Here is a 12,743-nt window from a genome sequence, read left to right as displayed (position 1 = left end):
TGGTGGTCAGATCACCAGCATTGGCCGTTCCTGGCATTAGAGAGGATCAGGATGTCTTTGTCTTATCTGGATGGCAAGGGTGTAGTGCAGGGTCCAGGTATTGATTCTTCTATGCCTTGAGCACTTAATGGCTGTCAGTCTTATTTACACCCCTGGAAGAAGCAAGTGGTGGTGTGTACTGAGAGATTTTAGTGAGTTGAGAATCTGTATGCATGTGTGCACTGTTGGATATTTGTTTAGTGTCAGGGCTCTGTTTGTCCCTAGACTTGTCAGCTTTCTACATACCGTTTTCTGGATTTTGTTTTTATGCATCTGAGATGCTAATGATGGGTTTGATGTTAATCACATGATTATAGTAAAAACATTTTTCCATTACATTTGTTAACCTAGTAAGTGAACTAGTCCAAGATTTTATACATAAAGACATGGAGTTGTGTGACTTGGAAGTATTCAAAATGGATTCTGGGTCATGGTATTCAACCATCACACATTTTAATTTATAAATGTGTGCATCATATAAATTGTGCAGTTTTTCTGTCCAAATGGTGTTTGAATGTTATGAGTCTTAAGCAGCAGTAGTGGAGTACATATGGTTTACATTATTACTGTGTATTAGGGGTAATAGTCATACTACATATCATTGTAGTTTAACTTTGCACAGGTTTCTAGCAGGTTGCCTTTTTTCTGAAAACAGCAAATTCAGTAATGTTTTCAAAGATATTCTAGCAGTGTGTTCCAAATGACTAGTATTATTTTGGAGAATTTTTATTTTAATGTAAGAATAAAATATGGTTCAAGAATGTGTTATTCTTACAGTAATTAGATTTGGTGTTTTGTTACCCAGAAGAGGGCAGTACCCTTTATTTATGAGCCTTATTGATAATAAGGATGTTCGTGTTACCCTGCTGCAGTCATCACACTTGGGTTATCCTGCCGTCAGGCGGTCCCGCAGTCGGCCCGAGTTCCAAAGTCTTGGTCTGGCATCGGTTGCTGTCGCTTCTTCCCTGACGTCAGTGTGCCAGGGGTATATAAGAGGCATCCGACGCCATTTTCTTCAGTCTTTCTTGCCGCGCGGTGCCAGAAGCAGTTCGCAAGTGCCGGTCGGCCGACACCTGAGATTTTCGAATTGAATTTCAGTCCAAAGTCTTCAATAAAGCTAAGTACCCCATTGGGGAACCTTTTCTTGCCTCAGTCTGATGTCAGAAAAAGTTAACAATTGCATTTCTTGTGGGAAGCAAATACCTGATAAGGACTTCCATTCTTTTTGTATTCCTTGCCTAGGCCCAGACCACGACATCACAGGTTGTCAGTTTTGTGCTAGGTTTAATAAACAAACTATCAAATGCCATTTGACTTCGCACGACATTACTTTGGTAGGAAATTTAATTATATCATGCTGTCGGAGCAGTCGATGACCGGCATGTATAAAAAACGCAAGGATAAGGACAGGCAGCCTAGGACCAAGCCAGACTCTGAGGCCTCTGCTGGGCCTGTCACCGGTTCTCCGGTTTTCAGTGAGGCACCTATGCAGCCCCTGACGACCGCAGAACTGGAATCCCAGACAGCTGCGGATTCTCAACCGGAGTGTACTAGGCCGTTGCAGCCATCTTCATTAGACCCTCCCGACACCGGAGCAGAAGATCCCAGTGCAGTAGAAACCTTCGGTTGCAGAAGGTGTCTTCAGACAGACTACACTCACCATTAAATCTTATGCTAAGCTTAAAACTCCATTAAAACTTAAGAAGACTGCACATCAGTCTCCAGTTCAAGGCCCCATGCCTAAGAAACAAATGCTTGAGATGGCTGAAGATTTGATTACCCTAATCAGGGGTTCCCATCCCCCTCCAGATAAAAGACCAAGAGAAGAGGAGGATTATGCTTCCTCTGACCAAGTTTCAATTTCCTCAGATTCCTCTGAGGAACAGCATTACGCTTTTCCCCCTTTTGAAGACTCTGATGCTGAAGACTCTATTCCCTCAGCATCTCCCCCTGAAGACCACTCCTTTGGGGAAACTTTACATACCATGAGGGAACATTTCCACTGGGAAGGCCAGGACTACTCTGATTCTAAGAAAAGGCTCCGAGAGTTCCTTTTAATACCCCGGCACAGACCACTGGCTATCCCTCCAGTTTTAGACATTGTGGAGGATGTTTACTTGGAGTCTAGTCTAAATCCAGACTCTCTACTTCCTGCTTCAGCCAAACCGGACAGATACTACAAAGTACCTGAATCACACAAATTCCTTTATAAAAGCCCTGTGGCTGACCCAGAAACAATTTCCCAGGGTCCCAAAGGGGACCCAGAAACTATTTCCCAGGGTCTCAAAGGGGCTAAAGCTTCTATGGCTAAAAATCCTGTACCCTCTGAAAGGAATTCCAGAGCCCTAGATAGATGGGGAAAGAAGATATAAACCTCAGCTACACTGGCTATGAGAGCATTAAATTGTCAGTTTCACATGCTGAAATATCAGCAATTCCTAATGTCTCAATTAAAACAAAAAATGAGCACACATTCTGAACAGTTTGAATTCAAGGAAATGCAGGATCTGTTGCATGCAGCTGAACAGGTGGGCAAACATACTTTACAATGTGGATTTGATGCATTGGAAGCTTCCTGTAGAGCAGCTGTTACTGGGTCTGTCACACGTAGATATGCTTGGTTAAAAGAACAAACCCTACCTGATCATGTTAAAGCAAAATTATTGGATGCACCTTTACAGCAGGATGTATTATTTGGTGTCAAAGCAGAAGAGGTTTTAAAGAAAATGGAGGATAAGGCAAAGTCTATGCAAACGGTCAGGGATTTTTTTTACAGGTACAACCCCCTTGTTTCAGCAGAAATTGGCCAACAAAAAACTGGTCCTTTCCAGCTTCTGAAAGATCACAGAGGGGCAAATACAGATGCCCAAGGGGCAGAGGTCAGTCACAAGGCCCTTACAAACCTTGCCAATGGGGTACTGCTACCCAGAAAGGAGGAGAAGACAGGCCCCAAGCTAGCAGAAGGCAAACACAATGACTCAACCCTCGAACTTCCAAGCAAATCTCTCTTGGCAGCTCCCTTGGGATGAAAATTAGCACTTTTTGCAGACAACTGGCACATCATCACAAAAGACAAATGGGTCCTAAACATTGTCTCACAAGGATACAGATTCCACTTTCATACCTTGCCAAGGATAAAAGGAATGCCAAACCTGCCACCAAATCAATGGGCAGAGGCACAAAAACAAATTACAGCTCTCATGGACATGAGAGCCATTCAACAGGTACCTACACAGGAGCAAGGACAAGGATTTTACTCGAGACTCTTTCTAGTCCCCAGAAAGGACAAAGCATGGAGACCCATTCTGGATCTTTCAATTCTGAACACCTATCTGCAAGTACCAAAATTCAGGATGCTAACACTACAGCAGCTTCATCCCATGCTGGGCAAGAAGGCTTGGCTAGTAACGTTGGATCTCAAGGAGGCATACCTGCATGTCCCTATCAGACAAAATTGCAGAAGATACCTCCGCTTCATTGCAGGTTCAACCCATTATCAATTCTCTGCACTGCCCTTTGGTTTATCTGCTGCGCCCAGGGTCTTCACAAAATGCCTGGCACCAGTAATTGCATACTGCAGACAAAGAGGAATTCAAATATACCCATACCTGGACGACTGCCTTATTCAAGCAGAAAGCAAGGACATTCGTTTAAAGCATCTGGCATTTGTCAAACACCTAAGTTGCCTAGGGTACACAATAAATGAAAAGAAATCAAAACTAGTGCCCTCACAAAACATAATATTCCTGGGTGCCAGCTTGAATACAACGGCCCAGATGGCTTATCTCACGCCAGACAAGCAACAACAGCTGACTCAGTACTTCAAATTAATGGCAACAAAGACCCAACTCCCTGCAAGAAAAATTCTGCAGGACTTGGGATTTATGGCATCTTGCATACTACTAATACCATTTGCAAAACTGCATATGAGGAAATTACAATGGTACCTGAAATGTGTATGGACTCAGCACAGCCACAGCTTGGAAACAATCATACCACTCATTCCCTGCCGTCAACAGGAGTTTCTATGGTGGGCACAGGCATGTCACCTCAGCAAGGGTCAGCCTTTCACCTTAACCATAGCCAGGCAAACTGTAACAACAGATGCATCGGACTATGCCTGGGGAGCACACATGGCAGGACAGTGCATTCAGGGCAAATGGACTACAGATCAAAGGCATCTGCATATCAATCAAAAAGAAATGCTAGCAGTACAGAATGCCCTAACAGCTTTCAAGGACCACTTACACCCAGGACAACTAATAAAGGCGGACAATACCACAGTAATGTGGTACATAAGCAAGCAAGGGGGCACGCATTCCTACCCTTTATGCAGGCAAGCAATGACCTTGTGGAACACAGCACTGTCTTACCAAGTTCAACTACAAGCACAATTCCTGCCAGGAAAGAAAAACACATTGGCAGACGCCCTAAGCAGAAACATCATGGATCCCCACGAGTGGAAACTAGATCCACAAGTATTTGCTATGATAACTCAAAAATGGGGACGCCCAGACATAGATCTGTTTGCCAACCCCCAAAACTACCAACTTCAAAAATTTTGCACAAGGACATTCCACCCACAAGCTTGGAAAGTGGACACCCTCTCATTCAGTTGGAAAACATTAACAGTGTATGCCTTTCCTCCACTGCCTCTTCTAGAAAAGGTACTGCTGAAAGTCAGATTAGAGAGGCCACAAATGATGCTCATTGCACCAGACTGGCCACGCCAGCACTGGTATCCAATTCTAAGGAACTTGGCCCACTGCCCACCATGGATTTTACCACAAATTCCTCACCTGCTCACCCAGCGAGACAATCAGATTCTACACAGCCAGCTCAAGACTTTAAACCTGGCTGCATGGCAAATTACCTAAACAACCAGCCAACACCTCTATCCAAAGCTGTTATGCATGTCATTCTGGAGGCCAGGAGGCCCAGCACCAGGAAAACCTATTCAGACAAATGGAAAAGATTTTGCGCCTGAAACCAGGCTAAAGGCCAAAATCCCCTGGAGCCGAACATTCCTCAGATTCTCGAATGCAAACCACTTGGCACCACAGGACCCGGAAGCAGGTACACAAAGGCTTTCAAAATAAGCAGTAGAAGAAATCAATCAGCTGCTAGGTCTCCAATAAGATCCTTTAATATGACAAGGCAAAGTTAAAATCACAGTCTCTTCCAAGCGCTCAGATTCTACAATATTTAACTGAGATGTTGCACAAAGGACTTTCCTTTTCATCTATTAAGATCCACGCTTCAGCAATTTCAGCTCATTACAACACAGATCCTCCTTTATTTTCACATCCGCTCCTAAGACAGTACCTCAGAGGGGCTAAGAACATAAGACCGCCCAGGACAGCACCAACACCTACTTGGGATCTCAACTTTGTTCTGGAAAAGCTTACACTGCCGCCCTTTGAACCAACGTTTTCAGCTGATTTAGAATTTCTTTCATGGAAAACTGCCCTGCTACTAGCAATAACTTCAGCTAGAAGAGTCTCAGAGCTACAGGCACTAATGGCAGTGGAGGCTTTCCTCATTTTTCATCGACAGAGTCTCCCTACGAACTAACCCTTCCTTTATGCCAAAGGTGGTATCGAGTGTGGCCCTAAACCAAAACCATTAATTTGCCCACCTTTTTTCCAAATCCCCAGAACAAAGGAGAAAGACTCCTGCACTCTTTGGACATTCACAGGCAATTACGTTACTACTTGGATGAAACTAAGGCTTTCAGAAAATCGGACCAGCTCTTTGTAGCCTATGCAGCAGGATCACAAGGAAAAGCTATCGCAAAACAGACCATTTCAAAATCGATAGGACATTGCATACGTTTCTGCTACACACATCATGGGAAACCGGTACCTGCTAACATTAGGTCCCACTCCACCAGGGCTACAGCTACATCAGTAGCCTTTCTCAGGGGGGTGCCAACTAAGGATATTCTGGAAGCTGCAACTTGGAGTTCAGTGCACACCTTCACCAAACACCATCACTTACCTCTATATTCTAAGACTAGAGCTGGTTTTCCCACTGCAGATGTTCTTCATTCCACATTGCTGCAGTCCTAACCATTGGGTAGTCCGCTGTCCAGTCGGCCCGAATACCAAAGTATATGGCTGATGTCGGTCAAGGCGCATTAGACTGATGTCAGGACGTCAGGGTACTAATGCGCATGACCGACGTCATATCCTCAGTCTTTTTTGCCGCATGGTCCGATGCAGAAGCAGTTTTGCGAGTGCAGGTTGGCGTTCTGAAATTTTCTGAAGTCGGAGTTTCAGACCGAATCAAAGTTGGCTAAGTACCCCGTTGGGGAACATTTTGGTTTTTTCTTGCCTCAGTATTTAAACGGATGTCAGAAAAAGTGAATAACTGTATTTCTTGTGGGAAACAGATACCTCATAGGGATTATCATACTTTGTGTATACCTTGCTTAGGGCCTGAGCACGACGTTGTTGGATGCCGCTCTTGTGCTAGATTTAACAAACGCACTATTAAGAGAAGGTTAGACTGTGCCAGGTTAGTGTTTGGGAAGCGTTGTAACTATAAAATGCCATTGGATGCTCCGACGCCCGCTTCGTCCAAAAAGCGCAAGGACAAAGCAGCTAAGCCTAGAGTTGAAGAAACGGCAGTCCCGGACGTCGGTTCTTTAGAAGGCTCAGTGGAGCCACAGGTTTTGCCAGGAGTTTCTTTGGAGTCTCAGGCAGAGACTTTACTGTTACAGGATGTGCCCTCTCAGGAGGTAGGCCAGGCTGAGGGGGCTTCTCAGGTAGCTGTTCTTCCCTCTATTCCTAAGGTGGTTAGAGCCTCTCCTTCTGTTTCCAAGACTTCTTTGAGGGGTAGGCCAAGTTTAGCTTCAGTGGGGGCTTCTCCTAGCACTTCAGGTTCTGTGCCTAAGAAACATATGCTTAAAATGGCAGAGGATTTGATTACTATGATTAGAGGTTCTATGCCCCTCCTGATAAGAGGCCTAGGGTGGAGCCTGAGTTTGAGAGTTTTGAACAGTGTTCTGAGGCTTCTGAGTCTTCGGTTGAAGACGTGCAGGAGTATCCTCCTTATTCTGATTCTGATGTGGATGATTCCACTCCTTCAGCTTCTCCTCCTGAGGATTTCTCATTTTCAGAGACTCTGCATTCCATGAGGGAGCATTTTAAATGGGAAGGCCAAGATTTCTCTGATTCCAGGAAGAGGCTTAGGGAATTCTTGCTTTTACCCCAGCATAGGCCCTTAGCTATACCTCCTGTGTTGAATGTCGTGGAAGATGTTTTGCAGAGGCTTCCCTGAACCCTGATTCTTTGCCTCCTGCCCCTGTTAAACCTGATAGGTACTATAGGGTGCCTGAAACTCATAAGTATCTTTTTAAGAGTCCTAGGGCAGACCCGGAAACTGTTTCTCAGGGGCCTAAAGGTGTTAAGGCCTCTGTTGTTAAAAATCCTGTTCCCACTGATAAAGAGGCAAGGGCTTTGGATAGATGGGGAAAGAAAGTGTATACTTCTTCCACTTTAGCCATGAGGGCGTTGAATTGTCAGTTTCACATGCTAAAATATCAAAATTATCTCCTTACACAATTGAAATCTAAGGTGGATGCTCTGGCGGAAGGTATTGAATGTAAAGAGTTGCATGATTTAGTTCATGTGTCTGAACAAGTGGGTAAGCATTCTTTGCAATGTGGTTTTGATGCTGTGCAGGCCTCCTCGAGGGTGGCTGCCACTAGTTCTGTTCTTCGCAGGCACGCCTGGTTGAGGGATCAGAATTTAGCTGAGCATGTTAAGACAAGGATTTTAGATGCTCCATTACAGTCTGATGTGTTGTTTGGTTCGCCTGTGGAAGCAGTTTTAAAGAAAATGGAGGACAAGGCTAAGTCTATGCAGACTGTTAAAGATTTTTTGCAGGTGCAACCTCCAAAGTTTAGCAGAAATTGGCCTACTAAGGGATGGACATATCCTGCTTATGATTCCCAGTCTAGGGGTAGGTCTAGACGGGTAGGGGCAGAGCTCAAGGTTCTTTTAGGCCTAGAACAGGGAGTTCTCCTGCTCAGACTTCTGGTGAGGGCAGGGTCAGTCCTTTCGTAAACAGACCCAATGACCTGCCTTTTCAGCTGCCAGTACATTCTCGTCTGGCAGCTCCTTTGGGAGGAAGGCTGTCTCTTTTCAAAGAAAATTGGGATTTAATTACTCAAGACAGATGGGTTTTGGATATCATTCACCACGGTTACAGGTTTTATTTCCATACCTTGCCGCCTTTCAAAGGCATGCCAGACGTTCCTCCTCCACAAAGAAAAGAGGCTCACAAGCAAATTTCTCTGTTACTCCAAATAGGGGCCATTCAGCCAGTCCCTGTACCAGAAAGAGGCCTAGGATTTTATTCTCGCCTGTTCCTAGTACCAAAGAAGGGGAACACGTGGAGACCAATTTTGGATTTATCTATCCTCAACACTTATCTGGACATTCCCAAGTTCAAAATGTTGACGTTACAACAGCTTTTACCTCTGCTGGGCAAAGATCACTGGATGGTAACTTTAGATCTCAAGGAAGCTTACCTTCATGTGCCTATAAGACTAAGTTGCAGAAAGTATCTGCGTTTCGAGCTGGAAATTCTCATTATCAGTTCTCTGCATTGCCCTTTGGCTTATCTACTGCGCCCAGAGTATTCACAAAGGTTCTGGCTCCAGTGATAGCTTACTTCAGGCTAAAAGGAATTCAAATCTATCCTTACTTGGACGACTGCCTGATTCTGGCTCAAGAAAAGGAAGACCTTCTACAGCATTTGGAATATGTCATAGCAGTGCTAAGATGCCTAGGGTATTCTGTGAGCGAAATAAAGTCCAGTCTAGTACCCTCTCAAGACATGTGCTTTCTGGGTGTGAGACTGAATACAGCAGCCCAGATGGCCTTTTTAACCCCGGACAAACAAAAGAATCTTTCCAGTTATTTCCACCAACTATCTCTTCAGTCCGGGCTGACTGCAAGGACAGTCCTTCAAGCCTTAGGGTTCATGGCATCTTGTATTCTGGTGCTTCCCAATGCCAAACTGCATATGAGGAAGCTGCAATGGTATCTCAAAAATGTATGGACACAGCACTGCCAGGATTTGGACACTGTCATTCAAATAATACCTTGCATCCAAAAAGAATTTTTGTGGTGGGCTCAGGAATGTCACCTAAACAAGGGACTCTCTGTGACCCGGCCAGAGGCGAGTCAGATTTTAACGACAGATGCCTCGGACATTGCTTGGGGAGCTCATCTAAATGGAAAGTGGATACAAGACAAGTGGCCTGCCAGACTACTGCATCTACATATCAACATGAAGGAGATGTTAGCAGTCCAGTTTGCATTAATGGCTTTCAAGGAGTTGCTGCTTCCGGGGCAGGTGTTGATTCTAACAGACAACACAACTGTCATGTGGTACATCAACAAACAGGGGGAACACATTCTTATCCTCTATGCAGGCAAGCAATGATTTTATGGGAGACTGCGCTCAGCTTGCAACTAACTCTTCAGGCAAGGTTTCTGCCGAGCACAGAACTCCTTAGCAGATGTGTTAAGCAGACAAATCATGGATCCCCACGAGTGGAAACTGGATCTTCATGTATTTCAGAAATTGACAGTGTCATGGGGAACTCCAGACATAGATCTGTTCGCTTCTCCACTAAACCACCAGCTGCCAAAGTTTTCCACAAAGGGGTTTCATCACACAGCTTGGAAAGTGGATGCTCTTTCTTTCAGTTGGAAAAATCTTCATGTGTATGCCTTTCCACCTCTGCCTCTTCTCCCAAAGGTGCTCCTAAAGGTCAGACAAGACAAGCCAAGGATGATTTTAATAGCTCCAGATTGGCCTCGGCAACACTGGTACCCACTACTAAGGAGTCTGGTAAGGAAGCCTCCATGGCCTTTACCTTTGATTCCACACCTGTTATCTCAAAAGGACGGTCACCTGCTCAATGTCAAACTTCACTCTCTTCATCTAACAGCCTGGCATATTCTGTTTTGAAACACAGCAGGTCTCAACTTCCTCAACAAGTTTTAAATGTGATTATGGAAGCTAGAAGACCTAGTACAAGGAAAGTGTACGCAGAAAAATGGAAGAGATTTTTATTTTGGAGTGCAGCAAAGAATTTGGAGATTTCTGAGCCTAATTTGAGTGTGGCTCTTCAATATCTTACTGAGTTATTGGACAAAGGTTTGTCCTTCTCTTCCATTAAGATTCATGCTGCAGCAATTTCAGCTCACTATGATTGTGACCCACCATTGTTTTCGCATCCTTTGTTCAAGCAGTTTCTTAGAGGGGCAAAGAATATAAGACCCCACGAGAGCTCCTACTCCTGCTTGGGATCTCAATTTTGTGTTGGAAAAACTTACTCTACAACCTTTTGAGCCTGCGGCTACTGCTGAATTGAAATACTTGTCATGGAAGACTGCTTTTTTGTTGGCTATTACTTCTGCAAGAAGGGTTTCTGAGTTGCAGGCCCTTATGGCAGTAGAGCCCTTTTGATTTTCCATAAGGATAGGGTATCATTACGTACTAATCCTTCCTTTATGCCTAAGGTGGTTTCTAGTGTGGCTTTAAACCAAACTATTCATTTGCCTACTTTCTATGCAGATCCCCAAAATAAGGGAGAAAAGATTTTGCACACTTTGGATGTACATAGGCAGTTACGTTATTATTTAAGCAGGACTAAGGATTTCAGGCAGTCTCAGCAGTTGTTTGTTTCTTTTGCTTTGAGTTCTCAGGGCAAGCCTGTGTCTAAGCAAACTATTTCTAAGTGGATTGGGTTTTGCATTTCATTTTGTTATTCCCATCATGGCAAGGAGATTCCAGCTGGGATTAGGCCTCATTCCACTAGGGCTACTGCCACTTCTACAGCATTTCTAAGGGGTGGCAACTAAGGATATTTTGGAGGCAGCTACTTGGAGTTCAGTGCATACTTTCTCTAAGCATTACCACCTTCCTCTCTACTCTAAATCTAGGGCTGGTTTTGCCACAGCTATTTTGCAAGGCATGTTGACAGCTCCTGCTTCCTTATGATTTGCCAGCCTCCCTTACCTCTGCTTTGGGATTCTACCCAATGGTTAGGACTGCAGCAATGTGGAATGAAGAACATAGTACAGTTTTGTACCTACCATAAATGTAGATGTTCGAGGATCCACATTGCTGCAGTCCAATTTACCCTCCCTCCTTCCCTCTGTGTTTAGGGGTGGTGGTGTGGGTTAGGCTATATTCTTGTAAATTTGTATATATTGTATATATGTTTGGTGCAGGGTTTTTTTGGTGTTTTTGGTTTAGGCCTTGTCTTTTTAGGGTCTTCTGACATCTGGGGCAAGAAAAGACTGAGGATATGACGTCGGTCATGCGCATTAGTACCCTGACGTCCTGACATCAGTCTAATGCGCCTTGACCGACGTCAGCCATATACTTTGGTATTCGGGCCGACTGGACAGCGGACTACCCAATGGTTAGGACTGCAGCAATGTGGATCCTCGAACATCTACATTTATGGTAGGTACAAAACTGTACTTTTTGCAAGGCCTACTAGCTTCCTCTAACCCTGTTTAACTCCACCACCCATCCTTAGCTTTGGGATTCAACCCAAGTGTGATGACTGCAGCAGGGTAACACGATGAACATAGTACAGTTTTGTACCTACCATAAATGTAGATGTTAGTGTTCACCCTGCTGCAGTCCAGGTTACCCTCCCTCCATCCCCTCTGAACTTGCTGGACTTATCTATATCTTTCTATCCTATGTAACCTCTGTGGTGTATTTGCTTGTGCCTGAAGGTATTGTTTTATTTCTATATGTACAATTTTATATAGCTATATGTATTGCCTACCTATTGTGGCCACCTGACATCTGGGGGAAGAAAAAACTGAAGAAAATGGCGTCGGATGCCTCTTGTATACCCCTGGCACACTGACGTCAGGGAAGAAGCGACAGCAACCGACGCTAGACCAAGACTTTGGAACTCGGGCCAACTGCGGGACCGCCTGACGGCAGGATAACCCAAGTGTGATGACTGCAGCAGGGTGAACACTCGAACATCTACATTTATGGTAGGTACAAAACTGTACTTTAGCAAGTAATGTGCTCATATGGTTAAAGATATTGAGGTGCAGTGGTGTTCCCTGTCTGGGGCAAATGCGGTGAAGCTAAATGTTTTGATTTCTGGAATATTCTTAAATCATGATTTTGTAGCATGTTTAGGATTATTGGTAAGGCATATTTTAGGTGAGGGCAGCTGCACTGAGGGCTATAGCTGTTCTTTCATCAGTAATTCACCGTTGTGAAGTCTGTATACTAGTTTTAGTTGATTTACAACTCTCTGCACTGTAATTTTGTGTAATATTGAAAACTTGATGTTCTAAAAATGCAGCCACATCAATGCTTTTAACATATGCACAGCTGGAAGGGATTAGCAGATTATATTCATTAGGTGGTGGTGAGGTACCCCTTGTTATGAGTTTTGAATTGATGCCGTTAAGTAATAGTTTATTTTGAGTTAACCAGTTCTGTAATTGATTAAATTGTATTTCAGCAAGACCTGCAAACATTTAATTATATTTGCATTCAGATGTACTGTCTCATCTGTACAGTGTGTGTTATTCCGGTTAGAATTGTTTTAAGGCAAGACATTGATAAATGATGCAAGTAAAAGCGATTCTAGTACCAGTCTGGGACCTCACAAGAGAACGTACTGATGCTTGACA

General features: G+C 44.1%; 1 protein-coding gene across 1 annotated transcript in view; it reads left to right on the top strand.

Moving 5' to 3' along the window:
- The window catches only part of FRYL (FRY like transcription coactivator), a 3,917,685-nt gene that overhangs the window by 1,314,184 nt on the left and 2,590,758 nt on the right, over positions 1-12,743 (top strand). The gene's annotated exons all lie outside the window — the stretch shown is intronic.

This window comes from Protopterus annectens, chromosome 14.part0, assembly GCF_019279795.1.
Source record: "Protopterus annectens isolate FY-2018-M chromosome 14.part0, PAN1.0, whole genome shotgun sequence".
NCBI lineage: Eukaryota > Metazoa > Chordata > Ceratodontiformes > Protopteridae > Protopterus > Protopterus annectens.
This window is presented reverse-complemented; position numbering and strand designations above follow the sequence as displayed.